At 47.1% G+C, this 19,168-nt stretch overlaps 1 protein-coding gene across 5 annotated transcripts in view; it reads right to left on the reverse strand.

The window, feature by feature from the left end:
• Positions 1-16,407: 16,407 nt before the first annotated feature.
• PLA2G6 (phospholipase A2 group VI) overlaps positions 16,408-19,168 on the reverse strand; it is a 133,508-nt gene continuing 130,747 nt past the window's right edge. For all 5 annotated transcript variants that reach the window (XM_075321820.1, XM_075321819.1, XM_075321818.1 and 2 more), the window contains one exon: positions 16,408-16,926. The gene's annotated coding sequence lies outside the window, so the exon portion shown is untranslated. The remainder of the gene's footprint in view (positions 16,927-19,168) is intronic.

Here is a 19,168-nt window from a genome sequence, read left to right on the forward strand (position 1 = left end):
ACGCTTTGGGAAGCGTTTGTCAGGACAGGCCCTGGGCTTGGTCACAGCGGCCTGAAAACTGGAATGGTTAAAGAACACACTCTTTGTCCTCTTAGGCGAGGTAAACTGGTGCTTTTCTGCCAGAGAGGGTTGTTCCTCTGATACTGGCGGATTGAGATCCAGTACAGAATTAATGGACGCAATCAAATCACTAACATCTGAGTCACTTTCGGACAGATCAATGGGGTACATGGAGTTAACCTCCGAGGCCCCCGTAAAGGCATCCTCCTCGTCCTGCGAGTCAGCTCCTGAATCAGAGCCGCGGGACGAGGAAGGAGAGGGAGCCCTGCGTCTCTCCTTAGAAGGACGGGGTCTGGGACCAGATGATGAATCCTCTGTGAGCTCCGGTCCTGAGAGACCCCTAGCAGCAGAGGCACCCTGTGAAGGGGGCTGATGCATGTTCAGCAAAGTCCTGGACAGAAGTCTCATGGACTCAGCAAAAGACTGGGAGATAGACCTAGAAAAGGATTTTACCCAAGCCGGGGGTTCAGCCACAGGAGCAGGAGCAGCCTGAGAGACCACTGGGGGTGAGACTCCAGGCTGAGGCACCGCCAGGTTAGAGCAGGCATCACAATGTGGATATGTGCTCGGTTCAGGCAGCAAGAGCTTACATGCAGTGCATACTGAATACAGCTTTGGAGCCTTGCTCCTCGTGTGAGACATGCTGCTGGAGTGGGGGCTCTGCCAGAGAATGAACCCCAGAGAGAATAACAGAGGTCCACAACCGGAGACCGGTTGTGGCTTACCAGATCGCTGGAGCGGTGTTGTGTGCCCTCCAGATCCCGAAGCCCGGACCCCCAAGCACAGCAACTCAGCAGAGATGCTGCAGACCAGCGCTGCAATGCAGAGAGAACGCTGAAAAAATGGCCGCCGGAGCGAAGAGAGGGGGCGGGACTTGCTTAGGAGCGGGATCTGGAGGGCCATAGAGACCTACAGGGGAGGGGACATACACTGCAGTGAGGAGTGTCCCTCCCCTGTGCAGAACGGCTGCCGGGCGGAGCCGAGCCTGTCCCTCTGCATGAGTGACATGCGAGGGCAGTGAAACCGAAACTAGACCTCAGGTGAAGCCGGGGCCTAAATTTGAGCGGCGCGGCCGGCGCGCAGGCACCATCGGCGCGGTTCTCAGGCGACAGCCAGAGAACCCGCCGGAAATGTCACAAAACTCACTCGGCACACTCTCCCACAACAATAAAGTACAGGGACCCCCAATATATAAACGTCTCGGGTACTTATCTTGCTGAGACGCAGGGTTCCAAGTCCCTGGGGATGAGTGCTCCGGTCCAGCAGGATCCTGAAGGGCTGCGGATGGAGACCGGTCTCCTGCCAAGCATGGAGAACCGTGCTGGCTCCCACTTCAAGCCAGAGCCCAGGAGGGATGGTGAAGGAGCACGGCATGTAAGGCTCCAGCCTTGGAATCAACCTTAACAGCACCGCCGACACAGTGGGGTGAGAAGGGACATGCCGGGGGTCCAGACTTGGACCCGTATTTCTTCAAACTCTTTCCAAAAATCAAAAATCAGATGAGAATGCATGTGTGGATGTATGCCTCCTGAACACAAAGCGATAAACTGGCTAGATCTGGTTCTCCAGGGGGTGTATAAGCTCAGAGGGAGGAGCTACGCTTTTAAGTGTAGTACTTTGTGTGTCCTCCGGAGGCAGTAGCTAAACACCCATGGTCTGGGTCTCCCATAGGAACGATAAAGAAAGCTCGAGTTCTATCTAGAACAGCCCCCAAAATCACTCGAGCCGCGAACTGGAGAACCTCGAACCGCGCTCAACTCTAGTGTCGAGATTGGCGAAGAAATCGTTCAATGACAATGAAGTAGAGGTGCTAGTTTGTGCCCACAGTCCCCAAACCTCCACCCAATCGAAAACTTGTGGGTACAGGGGGAGAAAAAGCTGTATAAATACTCAAGTGAGTCAACCAGTATGAACCAACATTGGGAATGTGTAGAAGAGACCTGGGATCAGATTTCGGTTGACACATGCTGGAATCTGATCGATAGCATGGCCAGAAGGACTCTGGCAGTGTTGAAATCCAAAAGGTGGATTTACAAAATACCAAAAAAATAATAAAAATTAAACAGTTGGATTTTTAGGAATAATACAATAACATTGCAGTGACGTGACAAGAATCTGCATAGCTAATCATATGCTAAATAGTTGCAACTCAAATTTATGTATGAGATAGCCAAGATGATTGTCTATAAAATGAAGGTTGTGTCATGCTCAAAGCTGTAGTGGATGGTGAGATATGGAGCCCAAAAGCCCAAAGTTCAAAACATAGTCACACTTTTGCTTGTCAGTGTATATGCACTGTATCCTATAAATAAATCCGGTATGTAGTACAGTTAATGTGGTCTTCAACTTTTTGCTCTGATGGGGTTTTTTCAGTTAGGTGGTATTGCACAAGACCCCTTTTTGATCACCTGCATCTACTGGTGCATAGGAAGTTAGGACTATTATTGCAATAGCAGTCTTGGAATGCATGAGTGTATTTTTAGATTATTTGGCTTGTTTTATATGTTTCTTTACTCCTTGTTTCCATGTGTGCTCTTTTGTGATTTTGCTTCCTTTAGTCTTAAGTTACAATGTTCATATTCCAATAAGAACAAGGAAAAGCATTGCATGAACAGGTGTGTCTGAACTTTTTGACAGGTATTGTATGCACTATATACACACCCACACATATAGCTATATATAGCAGTATTCATGTAGAAAAAGTGAATCACAAGTAGAAACAAAGTGATATGGTAGAAGGTCTGCAAACCATGTCATATGAAGAACAGCTAAAAGAACTAGGGATGTTTAGTTTGAAAAAGAGAAGGCTGAGAGGAGACTTAATAGCGGTCTACAAATATCTGAAAGGTAGTCACAGTGCAGAGGGAACCACCCTATTCTCATGAGCACAAGGAAGTACAAGAAGCAATGGGATGAAACTAAAAAGGAAGGAGATTCAGATTAGACATTAGGAAAAACTTTCTGACAGTGAGGTCAGTCAGAGAGTGGAACAGGCGACCACGGGAGGTGGTGAGCTCTCCATCAATGGAAATATTCAAGCGGAAACTGGATAAACATATAGCTGGGATGATTTAGAAAAGCCTGCACTCGCAGGCGGTTGGACCCGATGGCCAGAGGTCCCTTCCAACTCTACCATTCTATGATATCTGACTGACTTTATAGACTGTCATCTTGAGTGTGTCAACTACTGCAACCATTGATAAAGGCCTGAATACAAACCTCCACACCCCTAATGAGGCCTCAGGCTCCTCAGATCTCCAACTGGAGGAAGTTAGACCATTAGTTCCACCCACTGTCCAATTTCCAGTAATCCAATGCGCATGACATATTGCTATTGGATCTTTCCTATCAAATTATGTGTGGGGGGAGTCCTCCGCCATTGCTAACTAATAATGACATACATCCCTTTAGCTAATTTTTAACCCTGCTAAAAACGTATATTACACCGTCAGTGTTGTGCAACAGAGAAACATATCAATAGGTCACTTTTAAAGTTTCTTTCATGATACTTGGTCATGTAGCAAAAGATCCTTTAAAGTGTCGATACTGACTTTCAGACTTACCAGTGACACTAGAGATTCTGTCCATTGACTCGCTGCATATTCAGAGACCTATCCCTATATGTACAGAGCATGCATTAAAATATTTACTGATTGCTGACTTATGCCGTTTCAAGTGCTCTTCTAGTCCTCTCCTGAATCAGGACTGTAGCTGTCACACACAACCCACACACTCTTTGACCCTCCCTTAATGTAAATCTATGAGAACCTAGCGCGGAGTCTCATAGACTTATTACAGCGTCTTCTGTGTGATCAGAAGTCACTTTCTCAGGGTAAGCCAACTAGCCACCGCTGCGGTCACATGATCCAGGACGAGACTAAAAATGAAGAAGACGGCGAACTGTAAGCATTGAAATACATGCACTGTACGTACCTTACTGATATATAATGACAATACCAAAAACACTGGAGTGATATTTTAACCCCTTGCCGATATAGGACATACTGGTATGTTATATGTTTGCTCCCTGTCTTTAACGTAGACTCAGAAACTGAGCCCGAATCTTTGCCGGCAAATGATGGCAAGATGTCTGTGTTATTCAACCATCATCTGGCTCTAACAGCCGTGAAGAGAGTAGGGCTCTGTCCGAGGTTGCTAACTTAGTAAATGCTGCTGTCAATCTGTGACCACAGCATTTTCAGCAAGCAGCTGCTGTTCTGCCTATTCTTCGCCCAATGCACCTTCCTGGAACGAATAACCAGACGCCAATGCCTTGCCAAGACAACTGGGGATGTGCTGAAGACCACTGCGCTTGTCATGACAGAACTCCTATAGCCACCCTGTGGCTGGCGCTCAAATGGAGACCATTATACTATGGTATGGCTATATATAATGCAAGCAATCATCCATAAGGGTAATGCAAAATACAGTAAATAAGAGCGCTCTCTCTCTCTCATATATATATATATATATATATATATATATATATATATATATATATACACACACACATATATATACACACACATACATAAACAGTGCCTTGCAAAAGTATTCGGCCCCCTTGAATTTTTCAACCTTTTCCCACATCTCAGGCTTCAAACAAAGATAAAAAAAAGAGAATTTTGTTACTTACCGAAAATTCTTTTTCTTATAGTTCCATATTGGGAGACCCAGACATTGGGTGTATAGCTTCTGCCTCCGGAGGACACACAAAGTACTACACTCAAAAGTGTATCTCCTCCCTCTGAGCTTATTCACCCCCTGGAGAACCAGATCTAGCCAGTTTAGTGCAAAAGCTGAAGGAGAATAGCCACCCACAAGTAAAAACAGAGCAAGAACCGGAACAACCGGAGACTCTGTCCACGACAACAGCCGGTGATAACACGCGGAACAAGAAACTGCCAACAGGCAACAGGGAGGGTGCTGGGTCTCCCAATACGGAACTATAAGAAAAAGAATTTACGGTAAGTAACAAAATTCTCTTTTTCTTTATCGTTCCTATGGGAGACCCAGACATTGGGACGTCTCAAAGCAGTCCATGGGTGGGAATAAACAGAAAAACTAAAAAGTAGGCGGAGCCTAACTTCACAAATGGGCGACAGCCGCCTGAAGGATGCGTCTGCCCAAGCTCGCATCTGCCGAAGCATGAGCATGCACTTGGTAGTGCTTTGAAAAGGTATGCAGGCTAGTCCAAGTGGCAGCCTGACAGACTTGCTGTAGCCTGGTGCCTGAAAGCCCAAGAGGCACCGACAGCTCTGGTCGAGTGTGCCTTAATCCCCGGCGGGGGAGGCACCTGAGAACACTGGTAGGCATCCGAAATGGTCGACCTAATCCAACGGGCTAAGGTCGGCTTAGAAGCAGAGAGGCCCTTACGCCGACCTGTGGTTAGCACAAAAAGAGAGGTGCACCGCCTAAGAGCAGCGGTGCGAGACACATAGATCCGGAGAGCACGCACCAGATCCAGAGTATGCAACGCTTTTTCAAAGCGATGAACAGGAGCCGGACAAAAGGAAGGTAGGGTAATGTCCTGGTTAAGGTGGAAAGGAGAGACCACCTTAGGAAGAAAGTCCGGAGTCGGACGGAGAACCACCTTGTCTTGATGAAAAACCAAAAAAGGTGACTCCGAAGAGAGCGCAGCCAAATCGGAGACTCTCCTGAGGGAAGTTATGGCCACTAGAAAGACCACTTTCTGTGAAAGACGAAACAAAGAAACCTCCCTAAGAGGCTCAAAGGGGGGTTTCTGCAAAACCGTGAGAACCAAATTGAGGTCCCAGGGATCCAAGGGCCGCCGGTAAGGCGGAATGATGTGAGACGCGCCCTGCAAGAAGGTGTGGACCTGCGCCAGCCGGGCGATACGCCGCTGGAACAGCACTGACAGAGCCGAGACTTGTCCCTTGAGAGAGTTGAGGGACAGTCCCAGCTGCAGACCGGACTGTAGAAAGGACAAAAGGGTCGGCAAGGAAAAAGGCCAAGGAGGATGGCCGGAAGAGCGACACCAGGACAGGAAAATTTTCCAAGTCCTGTGATAGATCTTGGCGGAGGAAGACTTACGGGCCCGAGTCATAGTGGAGATGACTTCAGGGGGGATACCAGAAGCCGTCAAGATCCAGGACTCAAGAGCCACGCCGTCAATCTGAGAGCCGCAGAATTCTGGTGGAAAAACGGATCTTGTGAGAGAAGGTCTGGACGGTCCGGAAGATGCCACGGCACCTCTACGGACAGATGGAGCAAGTCTGGGTACCAAGCTCGCCTGGGCCAGTCCGGAGCAATGAGGATGACTCGACGGCCCTCCATTCTGATCTTGCGCAGAACTCTGGGCAAGAGAGCTAGAGGGGGAAACACGTAGGACAGACGAAACTGGGACCAATCTTGAACCAGAGCGTCCGCGGCGAATGCCTGAGGATCGTGGGAGCAAGCCACGTAAACCGGAACCTTGTTGTTGTGCCGGGATGCCATTAGGTCCACGTCCGGAGTGCCCCACTTGCGGCAGATTGACTGAAACACTGCCGGATGCAGGGACCACTCGCCACTGTCCACGGTTTAACGGCTGAGATAATCTGCCTCCCAGTTTTCCACGCCTGGGATGTGGACTGTGGATATGGTGGACTTGGAGTCCTCCGCCCATTGAAGGATGCGTTGTACCTCCAACATTGCCAGGCGGCTGCGTGTCCCGCCTTGGTGATTGATGTAGGCAACCGCTGTCGCGTTGTCTGACTGGACTCGGATGTGCTTGCCCGCCAATAGGTGGTGAAAAGCTAGGAGAGCCAAAAGCACGGCTCTGGTTTCCAGCACATTGATCGAGAGGGCTGACTCGGACGGAGTCCAAGTGACCTGTGCTCGGTGGTGGAGACATAACGCTCCCCAGCCAGATAGACTGGCGTCCGTGGTGAGGATCACCCAGGACGGGGCCAGAAAGGAGCGTCCCTGAGACAGAGAGAGGGGCCGAAGCCACCACTGAAGAGAGCTCCTGGTCTGTGGCGACAGAGCCACTAACCTGTGCAAGGAGGAAGGCCGCTTGTTCCAACAGCGGAGAATGTCCAGCTGCAGTGGACGCAGATGGAACTGGGCAAAGGGAACAGCCTCCATTGACGCCACCATCTGACCCAGCACCTGCATCAGGTGCCTGATGGAATAACGGCGGGGCCTCAGCAGAGAGCCCAGTTGGAGGGACTGCTGTTTGATTAAGGGCAACTTCACAAGTGCCGGCAGAGTCTCGAACTGCATCCCTAGGTACGTGAGCCTCTGGGTCGGAGTCAGAGTGGATTTGGGCAGATTGACAAGCCACCCAAATTGGGCTAGAGTGGCGAGAGTGAGCGAGACACTCCGCTGACAGTCTGCGCTGGATGAAGCCTTGACTAGAAGATCGTCCAGGTAAGGAATCACTGCCAACCCCTGGAGGTGCAGAACCGCAACCACTGCTGCCATGACCTTGGTGAATACCCGAGGGGCTGTGGCTAACCCGAAGGGAACAGCCACGAATTCGAAATGTTCCTCTCCGATTGCAAAACGTAGCCAACGCTGGTGTGAAACTGCAATTGGCACATGTAGATAGGCATCTCTGATGTCGATGGATGCCAGGAAATCCCTTTGGGTCATTGAGGCAATGACTGACCGCAGAGACTCCATGCGAAAATGCCGCACCTGAACATGCTTGTTGAGAAGCTTGAGATCCAGGATGGGCCGGAAGGAACCGTCCTTTTTGGGGACTAGGAAGAGATTTGAGTAGAAACCTCTGAACCGTTCCCGGGCGGGAACCGGTACAATTACTCCGTTGGCCTGCAAGGATGCCACGGCCTGAGAGAAGGCGGCGGCCTTGGAGCAGGGGGGGGGGGGGGGGGGTTGACAGAAAAAATCTGTCTGGCGGAAGCACCATATAGGAGCCCCGCTGTTTGCCGTCCGCATGTCCTGTCCTGTCCTTTTGTTATAAGGACTGACTCTCGATACTCCCCTGACGATTATCTTTGTATATGAAACGCGTTGGGAGAACAAGGACATCAGGACCTCTATCTCCTTAAGGGGACCAGGTGCTAAGTCCACTGAAATAGGACCACCGGGACGCCCAGGAGGATTTGAGGATCTTTGATAGGGGTTGGATCGCCGTCTGATGTGGTGAGATCGTTCCATCCTCCTCTATCTGTATTTAAGGGTTCCTGGACCTGTTTTGATACCGTGTTGGTCCAGGCCCCAAAGGGGTGAGCTGTCCCAGTATATGTTTTGGCACGGGTCAGCTTACCTACTGTTGTTATCTGTACAGGCGCTGTCCTGGGCTTGATGGTACCCCTATACATGCTAAAGGGGATTTTTTTGTGTTTTGGTTTTAAGATAACTAATGTGGAGGAAGGCTATACCTGCTTCCGTTTTAATAGGATTTATTAAAAGTTAAATTTTAATACTCTGTACCCCGTCCTTGCTGCTTTTGCCTAGATAAGGATTCTACCCAAGCCGGGGGTTCAGCCACAGGAGCCGGAGCAGCCGGAGAGACCACTGGGGGTGCGATTCCAGGCTGAGGCATCGTCAGGTTAGAGCAGGCATCACAATGTGGATAGGTGCTCGGTTCAGGCAGTAGGAGCTTACATGCAGTGCATACTGAATACAGCTTTGGAGCCTTGCTCCTCGTGTGAGACATGCTGCTGGAGTGGGGGCTCTGCCAGAATGACCCCCAGAGAGTATATACAGAGGTCCACAACCAGAGGTTGTGGCTTACCAGACCGCTGGAGCGGTGTTGTGTGCCCTCCAGATCCCGAAGCCCGGACCCCCAAGCACCTCAGCAGGGATGCTGCAGACCAGTGCTGTGGGAGCGGGATCTGGAGGGCCATAGAGAGACTTACAGGGGAGGAGACATGTACCCAGTGAGGAGTGTCCCTCCCCTGTGCAGAACGGTCGCTGGGCGGAGTCGCGCTGTCCCTTTGCATGAATGACATGCGAGGGCAGTGAAACCGAAAGTAGGCCTCCGGCGAAGCCGGGGCCTAAATTTGAGCGGTGCGGCCGGCGCGCAGGCACCATCGGCGCGGTTCTCAGGCGACAGCCAGAGAACCCGCCGGAAATGTCACAAAACTCACTCGGCACACTCTCCCACAACAATAAAGTACAGGGACCCCCAATATATAAACGTCTTAGGTACTTAGCTTGCTGAGACGCAGGGTTCCAAGTCCCTGGGGATGAGTGCTCCGGTCCAGAAGGATCCTGAAGGGCTGCGGATGGAGACCGGTCTCCTGCCAAGCATGGAGAACCATGCTGGCTCCCACTTCAAGCCAGAGCCCAGGAGGGATGGTGAAGGAGCACGGCATGTAAGGCTCCAGCCTTGGAATCAACCTTAACAGCACCGCCGACACAGTGGGGTGAGAAGGGACATGCCGGGGGTCCAGGCTTGGACCCGCTTTTCTTCAAACTCTTTCCAAAAATCAAAAATCAGATGAGAATGTATGTGTGGATGTATGCCTCCTGAACACAAAGCGATAAACTGGCTAGATCTGGTTCTCCAGGGGGTGTATAAGCTCAGAGGGAGGAACTACACTTTTGAGTGTAGTACTTTGTGTGTCCTCCGGAGGCAGAAGCTATACACCCAATGTCTGGGTCTCCCATAGGAACGATAAAGAAAGTTAAATTTTATGGTGAAGAATCAACAAGTGGGACACAATTGTGAAGTTGAACAATAATTATTGCTTATTTAAAATTTTTGTAAAAACTAAACTGAAAATTGTGGCATGCAATATTATTCATCACCTTTACTTTCAGTGCAGCAAACTCACTCCAGAAGTTCATTGAGGATCTCTGAATGATCCACTGTTGTCCTAAATGAGTGATGATGAGAAATATAAGCCACCTGTGTGTAATCAAGTCTCTGTATAAATGCACCTGCTCTGTGATAGTCTCAGTGTTCTATTTAAAGCTCAGAGAGCATCATGAAGACCAAGGAACACAACAGGCAGGTCTGTGATACTGTTGTGGAGAAGTTTACAGCCGTATTTGGTTGCAAAAAGATTTTCAAAACTTTAAACATCCCAAGAAGCACTGTGCAAGCGATCATAGTGAAATGGAAGGAGTATCATACCTCTGCAAATTACCAAGACCCGGGCGTCCCTAAAAATGTAATCTCAAACAAGGAGAAGACTGATCAGAGATGCAGCCAAGAGGCCCATGAACACTCTGGATAAACTGCAGAGATCTACAGCTGAGGTGGGAGAGTCTGTCCATAGGACAACAATCTGTCGTACACTGCACAAATCTGGCTTTTATGGAAGAGTTGCAAGAAGGAAGCTATTTCTCAAAGATATCCATAAAAAGTATTGTGTACAGTTTGCCACAAGCCACCTGGGAGACACACCAAACATGTGGAAGAAGGTGCTCTGGTCAGATGAAACCAAAATCGAACTTTTTGGGCACACAAAGCAACACAGCTCATCACCCTGAAAACACCATCCCCACTGTCAAACATGGTGGTGGCAACATCATGGTTTGGTCCTGCTTTTCTTCAGCAGGGACAGGGAAGATGGTTAAAATTGATGGGAAGATGGATGGAGCCAAATACAGGACCATTCTTGAAGAAAACCTGTTGGAGTCTGCAAAAGACCTGAGACTGGGATGGAGATTTATCTTCCAACAAGACAATGATCCCAAACATAAAGCAAAATCTACAATGGAATGGTTCACAAATAAACGCATCGAGGTGTTAGAATGGCCAAGTCAAAGTCCAGACCTGAATCCAATCGAAAATCTGTGGAAAGAGCTGAAAATTGCTGTTCACAAACGCTCTCCATCCAACCTCACTCAGCTCCAGCGGTTTACAAAGGAAGAATGGGCAAGAATTTCAGTCTTTAGATGTAGAAAACTGATAGACACATACCCCAAGCGACTTGCAGCTGTAATCGCAGCAAAAGGTGGCACTACAAAGTATTAACTTAAAGGGGATGAATAATATTGCACGCCCAATTTTCAGTTTTTTTGTTTTTTAAAAATGTTAAAATAAGCAATAAATTTCATTCAACTTCACAATTGTGTCCCACTTGTTGATTCTTCACTATTATTTTAACATTTTTTATCTTTATGTTTGAAGCCTGAAATGTGGGTAAAGGTTGACAAATTCAAGGGGCCTGAATACTTTTGCAAGGCACTGTATATATATATGTATTTTGTCAGGTCATTTTTACTTTATAATGAAAGCTATAAAAGCAAATCCAAAAAAATCTCTCTGTTGGTAAGAGGGTAAATTTCCATGTGATTATTGCAAGCCCTATAGGACTTCCTATGCTGACTTGGGTCTCCGCACGTTTTGGCCCACGATACTTGGTTGGAACGTATGTTGACAGAAAATAGAAAAAGTAGTTCAGCTCACCCTTCCTAAAGTCCAGGTCAGGATCGGTGTTGGTGCACGGAGCTGCCCTGGCCTCAGGCAGAACACAGACAAGGAAACTAGAGTATGATCTCCAGCACTTCAAAGAAGGTTAAAAATATTTATTGAGGTTCTATTAAAAAAGATCCATCGATCATGAAAACAGTGAGGGGGGACACATTAAGAGAAATCCAACATGTTTCAGCTAGTAGAGCCTTATTCAAGGATTGCCAACGTATGTTGGTCCCCTTTTTGGCAATGGAATGCTGTTGCTTTAATCACAGGAAGTTTTGATAATGGATATTTAAAGAGATAGTCTACTATTTTAACATTGATGGCCTATCCTTAAAGGGGTTGACTGGTCTAAAATAATAAGTCTGCAGTCACAACTGTCCGCTGGATAGCTTCTTCCATCCTCTCCATGGTCAGCTCAGCAAATGGTGAAAGATCTGTCAATAAAGCCAAGCTGGTAACAATACTATCAGTCTTTTGTCACTATTTGGTTTTCTTTTTTTCTTGAGCATGCGGTCGATGTTTAACATTTTTACTAAAAGTTGGACACGATGCCTTTCTGCAAAGGAGTGCAAACTTTCTCTTCTCGTTTTAGGAAAAACAGTGAAAGTACAAGTGTGGATTTTGTTAACATTTTTATTATGTTAGGTGTTCATTTATATACAATTTAATAATAATTATAAATCAAACCTTTCAGTGCACGCTGGAAAAAAGAGCAGCAATAATCCAGTAATAAATTAGGAGCTATTCATACATTGTCTATAGATTAAAAAACAAACAAAAAAAAACCATTAGATGTGTAATATTTGTTTCCTTCAAGAGTTTCAAGTATAAGATGATCACCTTTATATGAACCCAAATAAATGTATTTCCTAAAATAGCACTTATCTAGTGAAGTATAAGAAGTAGATGTCTTTGGCAGGGGTGTATATACGCTGAGGGCCACGGTAAGTTTCAGGCGCCAGTGTTGTCTTCACTTTATGTGACTTGAAGCAGGAAATCTGGTAACTAGTCCAGCAGACTATAGGTCGCTATGAATAGCAGCTTGCAATCCGCTGACAGATGTACAGTGCCGTCTCCTAAATTCAGGGAATTTGTACAAGACCTCAATCAGATAGATGTAAAGGGCTGCATGTTAGCATTTGTATTACAGCTGCAAGACCTGGTCTTACGGCAACTAATATACTCTAGTAATGCTTTTACTAGGTCCTCTTCACAAGTTTGTGATTCCGGTACATATGACGTACGTTTTCATTCGTACCTTAGACATGGACATACGCAGACCCATTAAAATAAATGGGTCTGCGCACACATTAGTGTTTTCACAAGGTCCGTGTGTTCCACATGGAGACAAGTCCGTTTTTCTCTGGCAGCATTGATGTCACACGGACCACACACTAATGTGATCCATGTGACATCAGTGTGACACGTACCGGAGAAAACACGTATCTTTGAAATAAAATGATTTTCTATACTCATCTGTCTCCAGTGCTACTGTCACTTGCTTTCAGGCCCGCTCATTATGCTCATGAATATTTACTGCACCGTGAGCCTGGAAGCAGCAGCGCCGGAGACATCAGCATCAGGGACAGGTGAGTAAAAAGTTCTCTCCGTGTGCTATCACAGATCGCTGCCGTAGCGAACATTATCGCTACGGCAGCGTCACACGCACTTACCTGCTCGGCGACGTTGCCGTGACCGGTGAACCGCCTCCTTTCTAAGGGGGCGGTTCGCTCAGCGTCACAGCGACGTCACTAAGCGGCCGCCCAATCAAAGCGGAGGGGTGGAGATGAGCGGGACGAACATCCCGCCCACCTTCTTCCTTCCTCATTGCTGGCGTGTGGCAGGTAAGGAGAGGTTCCTCGTTCCTGCGGCGTCACACGTAGCGATGTGAGCTGCCGCAGGGACTTGGATCAACTTCGCCCCAGCGACAGCAGCAATAATTGGGAGAGGACCTGTCAACGAGGAGCGATTTTGGACGTTTTTGCAACGATCCAAAATCGCTCCTAGGAGTCACACACAACGAGATCGCTACAGAGGCCGGATGTGCGTCACAAAATCCGTGACCCCTACGAGATCGCTGTAGGTAGCGAAATCGTAGCGTGTAAAGCCAACCTTAGGCAATTAGGGCATTAAAGAAACTACTCATTAAGTCCTCTATTTTTGCTCTATACGTTGTGTCTCCTTTTTAAGAGGTTGTGATTCCGCACGCAGCGTTTCTGATGATGTTTGTACCACCCGAGATTTATCTGGTGACTCAGTTTTCTGGTCACACTTCATTGAACGAGTTAACTTGTTTACAAATACAGCATAGTCATTGTGCAATAAGAACATAGGTAATTTTACAATATGTTGTGTTGATAAATATAATTTTGTACATTTTTCAATATTCCAATATAAATATAAATGGAAACATTCATGTTTACATCCAGAGATTAAAAATCCATACAGGCCTGCCTGAAACTTTGCACATGTGAAGATTTGCCGCTAAATCCTCGGTGACGAGAATTGGTGCGTCCAAGTCTGTCGGGCAGGACAATGGTCTGTGGCGGCTGGACAGGAGCTGGAACAACGCACCGCATCTTACCTGACATCATCCGTGGCTCTGCTTTTGATCAGACGACTTTGTGCAACATCACGTGTGTGTTATGCCACAACAATGACGTCGTGCCAAGCAGACTAATCAAAAGAAGAGCCATAGATGCCATCAGGTAAGATGTGGTTCTCCAGCTCCCGCCCAGCGGCCACAGACCACTGTTGTGGCTGATGAACCAATTTGCACCAACTCGGGCTAAACACTTCATATTTTATTGTTCTTTTACAACTGTGCTTCTTTATTATATAAACCTCAATGGCATCCAATAAAAATGGATTATAACATACTGCCCATATCTCATGGCACTAATAATAGAAATCCGATAGTGAGAGAACAATACCTCTTCTTTCTAGACATTTTCCAATGCTATGCAATGGTGGGAAAAACCTCTTACTATAATATTGAAGTATGGTAGAAAAACTAGATATTATAGCCATTTCTCTAAAACAGCTATTCCCAACTTGGTAAGTTATCAATTATCCACAGGAGAGGTAATATCTTGCTGACTACTGGGGCCCGACCATTGGGACTCCTACTAAACTCAAAAAAGGGGCTCTGAAATACCCTGTTAAAATGGAGTGATAGAATTTACAAGGGGCATTCACCATCTCTAAGGGGTACTTTGCAACACTACGACATCGCAGGTGCAATATCGGTGGGGTCAAATAAAAAAGTGATGCACATCCGGCGTCGCTGTCGATATCTGAGTGTGTAAATCGTTTTTGATACGATTAACGAGCGCAAAAGCGTCGACATCACATCATTGGTGTAGCGTCGGTCATTTCCATAATTTCGGACGGACCGATGTTACGATGTTGTTCCTCGTTCCTGAGGCAGCACACATCGCTGTGTATGAAGCCGCAGGAGCAAGGAACATCTCCTTACCTGCGTCCTGCGGCTCACGCCAGCTATGCGGAAGAAAAGAGGTGGGCGGGATGTTTACGTCCCGCTCATCTCCGCCCCTCCGCTTCTATTGGCCGCCTGCCGTGTGACGTCGCTGTTACGCCGCACGACCCGCCCCCTTAGTAAGGAGGCGGTTTGCTGGCCAGAGCAACGTGGCAGGGCAGGTAAGTCCGTGTGAAGCTGACGTGGCGATAATGTTCGCTACGGCAGCTATAACACAATATCGTATGTGCAACGGGGGCGGGGACTATCGCGCTCGGCATCGCTAGCATCGGCTTGCGATGTCGTAGTGTGCAAAGTGCCACTAAGACCCTATCCCAATATGTAGTAGGTATAATAATAATATTAGCAAATACCTAAGATTAGAAATGTAGTATAGTTCTCCTGATTCACTATGTCACTTACTTTATGTGTAGGGCATTGCACATAACTTTGCTGTACTTGGTCATCTACCATAGTCCTATAGGCAAAGAATTAAAGGAGTATTCCCATCTCCAAGATCCTATCCCAATATGTAGTAGATGTATTATTATTAATAATAATAAATAATACATCTACTACATAATTATTATTAATAAATAATAATAATATTAGCAAATACCTCCAATTAGAAATGTATAGTATAGTTCTTTAGTTCTTCTGATTCACTGTCACTTACCTCATGTGTAGGGCATTGCAACTTAGGTATCCATGGTTACATCCACACATATATTCACAGTTAATTGCACATGGTCATAACCATGGATACCTAAGGTCCTGCAATGCCTTGCACATGAGGAAAGTGACAGAGAATCAGGACTATACTACATTTCTAAATGAATGTATTTGCTAATATTATTATTATTATTATTATTATTATTATTATTATTAACTACATCTTGGGATAGGATCTTGGAGATGGGAATAACCCTTTAATTCTTTGCCTATAGGACTATGGTAGATGACCAAGTACAGCAGAGTTATGTGCAATGCCCTACATATAAGGTAAGTGACATAGTGAATCAGGAAAACTATACAACAATTCTAATTGGAGGTAATTACTAATAGTATTATTTTTACACCTATTACATATTAAAACTAAGAGAAAGAGAGCGCAAAATAGTGTCTTACTAGATATTAAAATAAAAGTATGTTACTGTACACTTACCTAGCATGGTTGTGAAAGTCACAACCAACATAAAAAAGCACCCAGATAATAGGCGGCTGCCGCCACAGCCCCATGTGTAGATATCTTCAATGCAGGAGAGTAGAAGGGGTTAAAGCCGCGCAGTCACCAAAAGATGATAAAAAGATTTTGTTGATTTAATGAAAGATTATTTTATTCCATAGGTCTACGTGTTTTGATGTGAGGACCTCTTCTTCAGGACCACAAAAATCAGAAAAATAATGTATTGTTGATTGTTCGGATTTTTGTGGTCCTGAAGAAGAGGTCCTCACATCAAAACACGTAGACCTATGGAATAAAATAATCTTTCATTAAATCAACAAAATGTTTTTATCATCGTTTGGTGACAGCGTGGCTTTAACCCCCTTCTACTCTCCAGCATTGAAGATACCTACTACATATTGGGATAAGATCTTGAATAAGGGGAATACTCCTTCAATTCTTTGCCTATAGGACTATGCTGCTATACTACTAGCTGACCAAGTACACCCAAGTCTCCAGCAGTCCAATAAACAATTAAAAATACAGGGGGCTCCAGTGATCACTTCCCAGCAACCAGCAAGTAACCACGTATCCTGAGGACAGGAGAGAACTTGCCAGTTGGGAATTGCCAATGAAAAGGTATAGAAAAATGACAAGAACAAAATCTATGAGTCCGAATGTGAGTGATGGCAAGGTGCATCATCAATCGTATCCAGTCCCCTGTACAACGGAGACCTTATATTAGGGAGAAACTGTTCATTAGGCTCTAAATGAAATGTAGTGTCAACCACAAGCAGAGATGATGGACAAGGGCTGGATGAGCAGAGAGGTTTCTTCAGTCCATACACGGTCCAGTTTTCTCACAGCAAATTACACCTGAAAGACAAGTATTACATGGTCACGGCTTTGTAACTAACAAAATAATACTTGAACCTTATAGAGACCGATTGGTATAAGATGTCGGATTCATTACAGAAGAATTTCATGCAGATAAAGCAATTATAGCGGAATAATATTTGTATGCACAGAAAAAAGAGAATTTTGTTTACTTACCGTAAATTCTTTTTCTTATAGTTCCGTATTGGGAGAACCAGACCATGGGTGTATAGCTTCTGCCTCCGGAGGACACACAAAGTACTACACTCAAAAGTGTAGCTCCGCCCTCTGAGCTTATACACCCCCTGAAGAACCAGATCTAGCCAGCTTAGTGCAAAAGCTGAAGGAGAATAGCCACCCACAAGTAAAAACAGAGCAAGAACCGGAACAACCGGAGACTCTGTCCACGACAACAGCCGGTGATAACACGCGGAACAAGAAATTGCCAACAGGCAACAGGGAGGGTGCTGGGTCTCCCAATACGGAACTATAAGAAAAAGAATTTACGGAAAGTAAACAAAATTCTCTTTTTCTTTATCGTTCCTATGGGAGACCCAGACAATGGGACGTCTCAAAGCAGTCCATGGGTGGGAATAAACAGAAAAACTAAGAAGTAGGCGGAGCCTAACTTCACAAATGGGCGACAGCCGCCTGAAGGATGCGTCTGCCTAAGCTCGCATCTGCCGAAGCATGAGCATGCACTTGGTAGTGCTTCGAAAAGGTGTGCAGACTAGACCAAGTGGCAGCCTGACAGACCTGCTGAGCCGTAGCCTGGTGCCTGAAAGCCCAAGAGGCACCGACAGCTCTCGTCGAGTGCGCCTTGATCCCCGGCGGGGGAGGCACCTGAGAACACTGGTAGGCATCCGAAATGGTCGACCTAATCCAACGGGCTAAGATCGGCTTAGAAGCAGAGATGCCCTTACGCCGACCTGTGGTTAGCACAAAAAGAGAGCTGCACCGCCTAAAAGCAGCGGTGCGAGACACATAGATCCGGAGAGCACGCACCAGATCCAGAGTATGCAACGCTTTTTCAAAGCGATGAACAGGAGCCGGACAAAAGGAAGGTAGGGTAATGTCCTGGTTAAGGTGGAAAGGAGAGACCACCTTAGGAAGAAAGTCCGGAGTCGGACGGAGAACCACCTTGTCTTGATGAAAAACCAAAAAAGGTGACTCCGAAGAGAGCGCAGCCAAATCAGAGACTCTCCTGAGGGAAGTTATGGCCACTAGAAAGACCACTTTCTGTGAAAGACGAAACAAAGAAACCTCCCTAAGAGGCTCAAAGGGGGGTTTCTGCAAAACCGTGAGAACCAAATTGAGGTCCCAGGGATCCAAGGGCCGACGGTAAGGCGGAATGATGTGAGACGCGCCCTGCAAGAAGGTGCGGACCTGCGCCAGCCAGGCGATACGCCGCTGGAACAGCACTGACAGGGCCGAGACTTGTCCCTTGAGAGAGTTGAGGGACAGTCCCAGCTGCAGACCGGACTGTAGAAAGGACAAAAGGGTCGGCAAGGAAAAAGGCCAAGGAGGATGGCCGGAAGAGCGACACCAGGACAGGAAAATTTTCCAAGTCCTGTGATAGATCTTGGCAGAGGAAGACTTACGGGCCCGAGTCATAGTGGAGATGACTTCAGGGGGGGATACCAGAAGCCGTCAAGATCCAGGATTCAAGAGCCACGCCGTCAATCTGAGAGCCGCAGAATTCTGGCGGAAAAACGGACCTTGTGAGAGAAGGTCTGGACGGTCCGGAAGATGCCAAGGCACCTCTACGGACAGATGGAGCAGGTCTGGGTACCAAGCTCGCCTGGGCCAGTCCGGAGCAATGAGGATGACTCGACGGCCCTCCATTTTGATCTTGCGCAGAACTCTGGGCAAGAGAGCTAGAGGGGGAAACACGTAGGACAGACGAAACTGGGACCAGTCTTGAACCAGAGCGTCCGCGGCGAATGCCTGAGGATCGTGGGAGCGAGCCACGTAAACCGGAACCTTGTTGTTGTGACGGGATGCCATTAGGTCCACGTCCGGAGTGCCCCACTTGCGGCAGATTGACTGAAACACTGCCGGATGCAGGGACCACTCGCCACTGTCCACGGTTTGACGGCTGAGATAATCTGCCTCCCAGTTTTCCACGCTTGGGATGTGGACTGCGGATATGGTGGACTTGGGAGTCCTCTGCCCATTGAAGGATGCGTTGTACCTCCAACATTGCCAGGCGGCTGCGTGTCCCGCCTTGGTGATTGATGTA

The sequence above is a fragment of the Anomaloglossus baeobatrachus genome, chromosome 8 (genome assembly GCF_048569485.1).
Source record: "Anomaloglossus baeobatrachus isolate aAnoBae1 chromosome 8, aAnoBae1.hap1, whole genome shotgun sequence".
Classification (NCBI taxonomy): Eukaryota; Metazoa; Chordata; class Amphibia; order Anura; family Aromobatidae; genus Anomaloglossus; species Anomaloglossus baeobatrachus.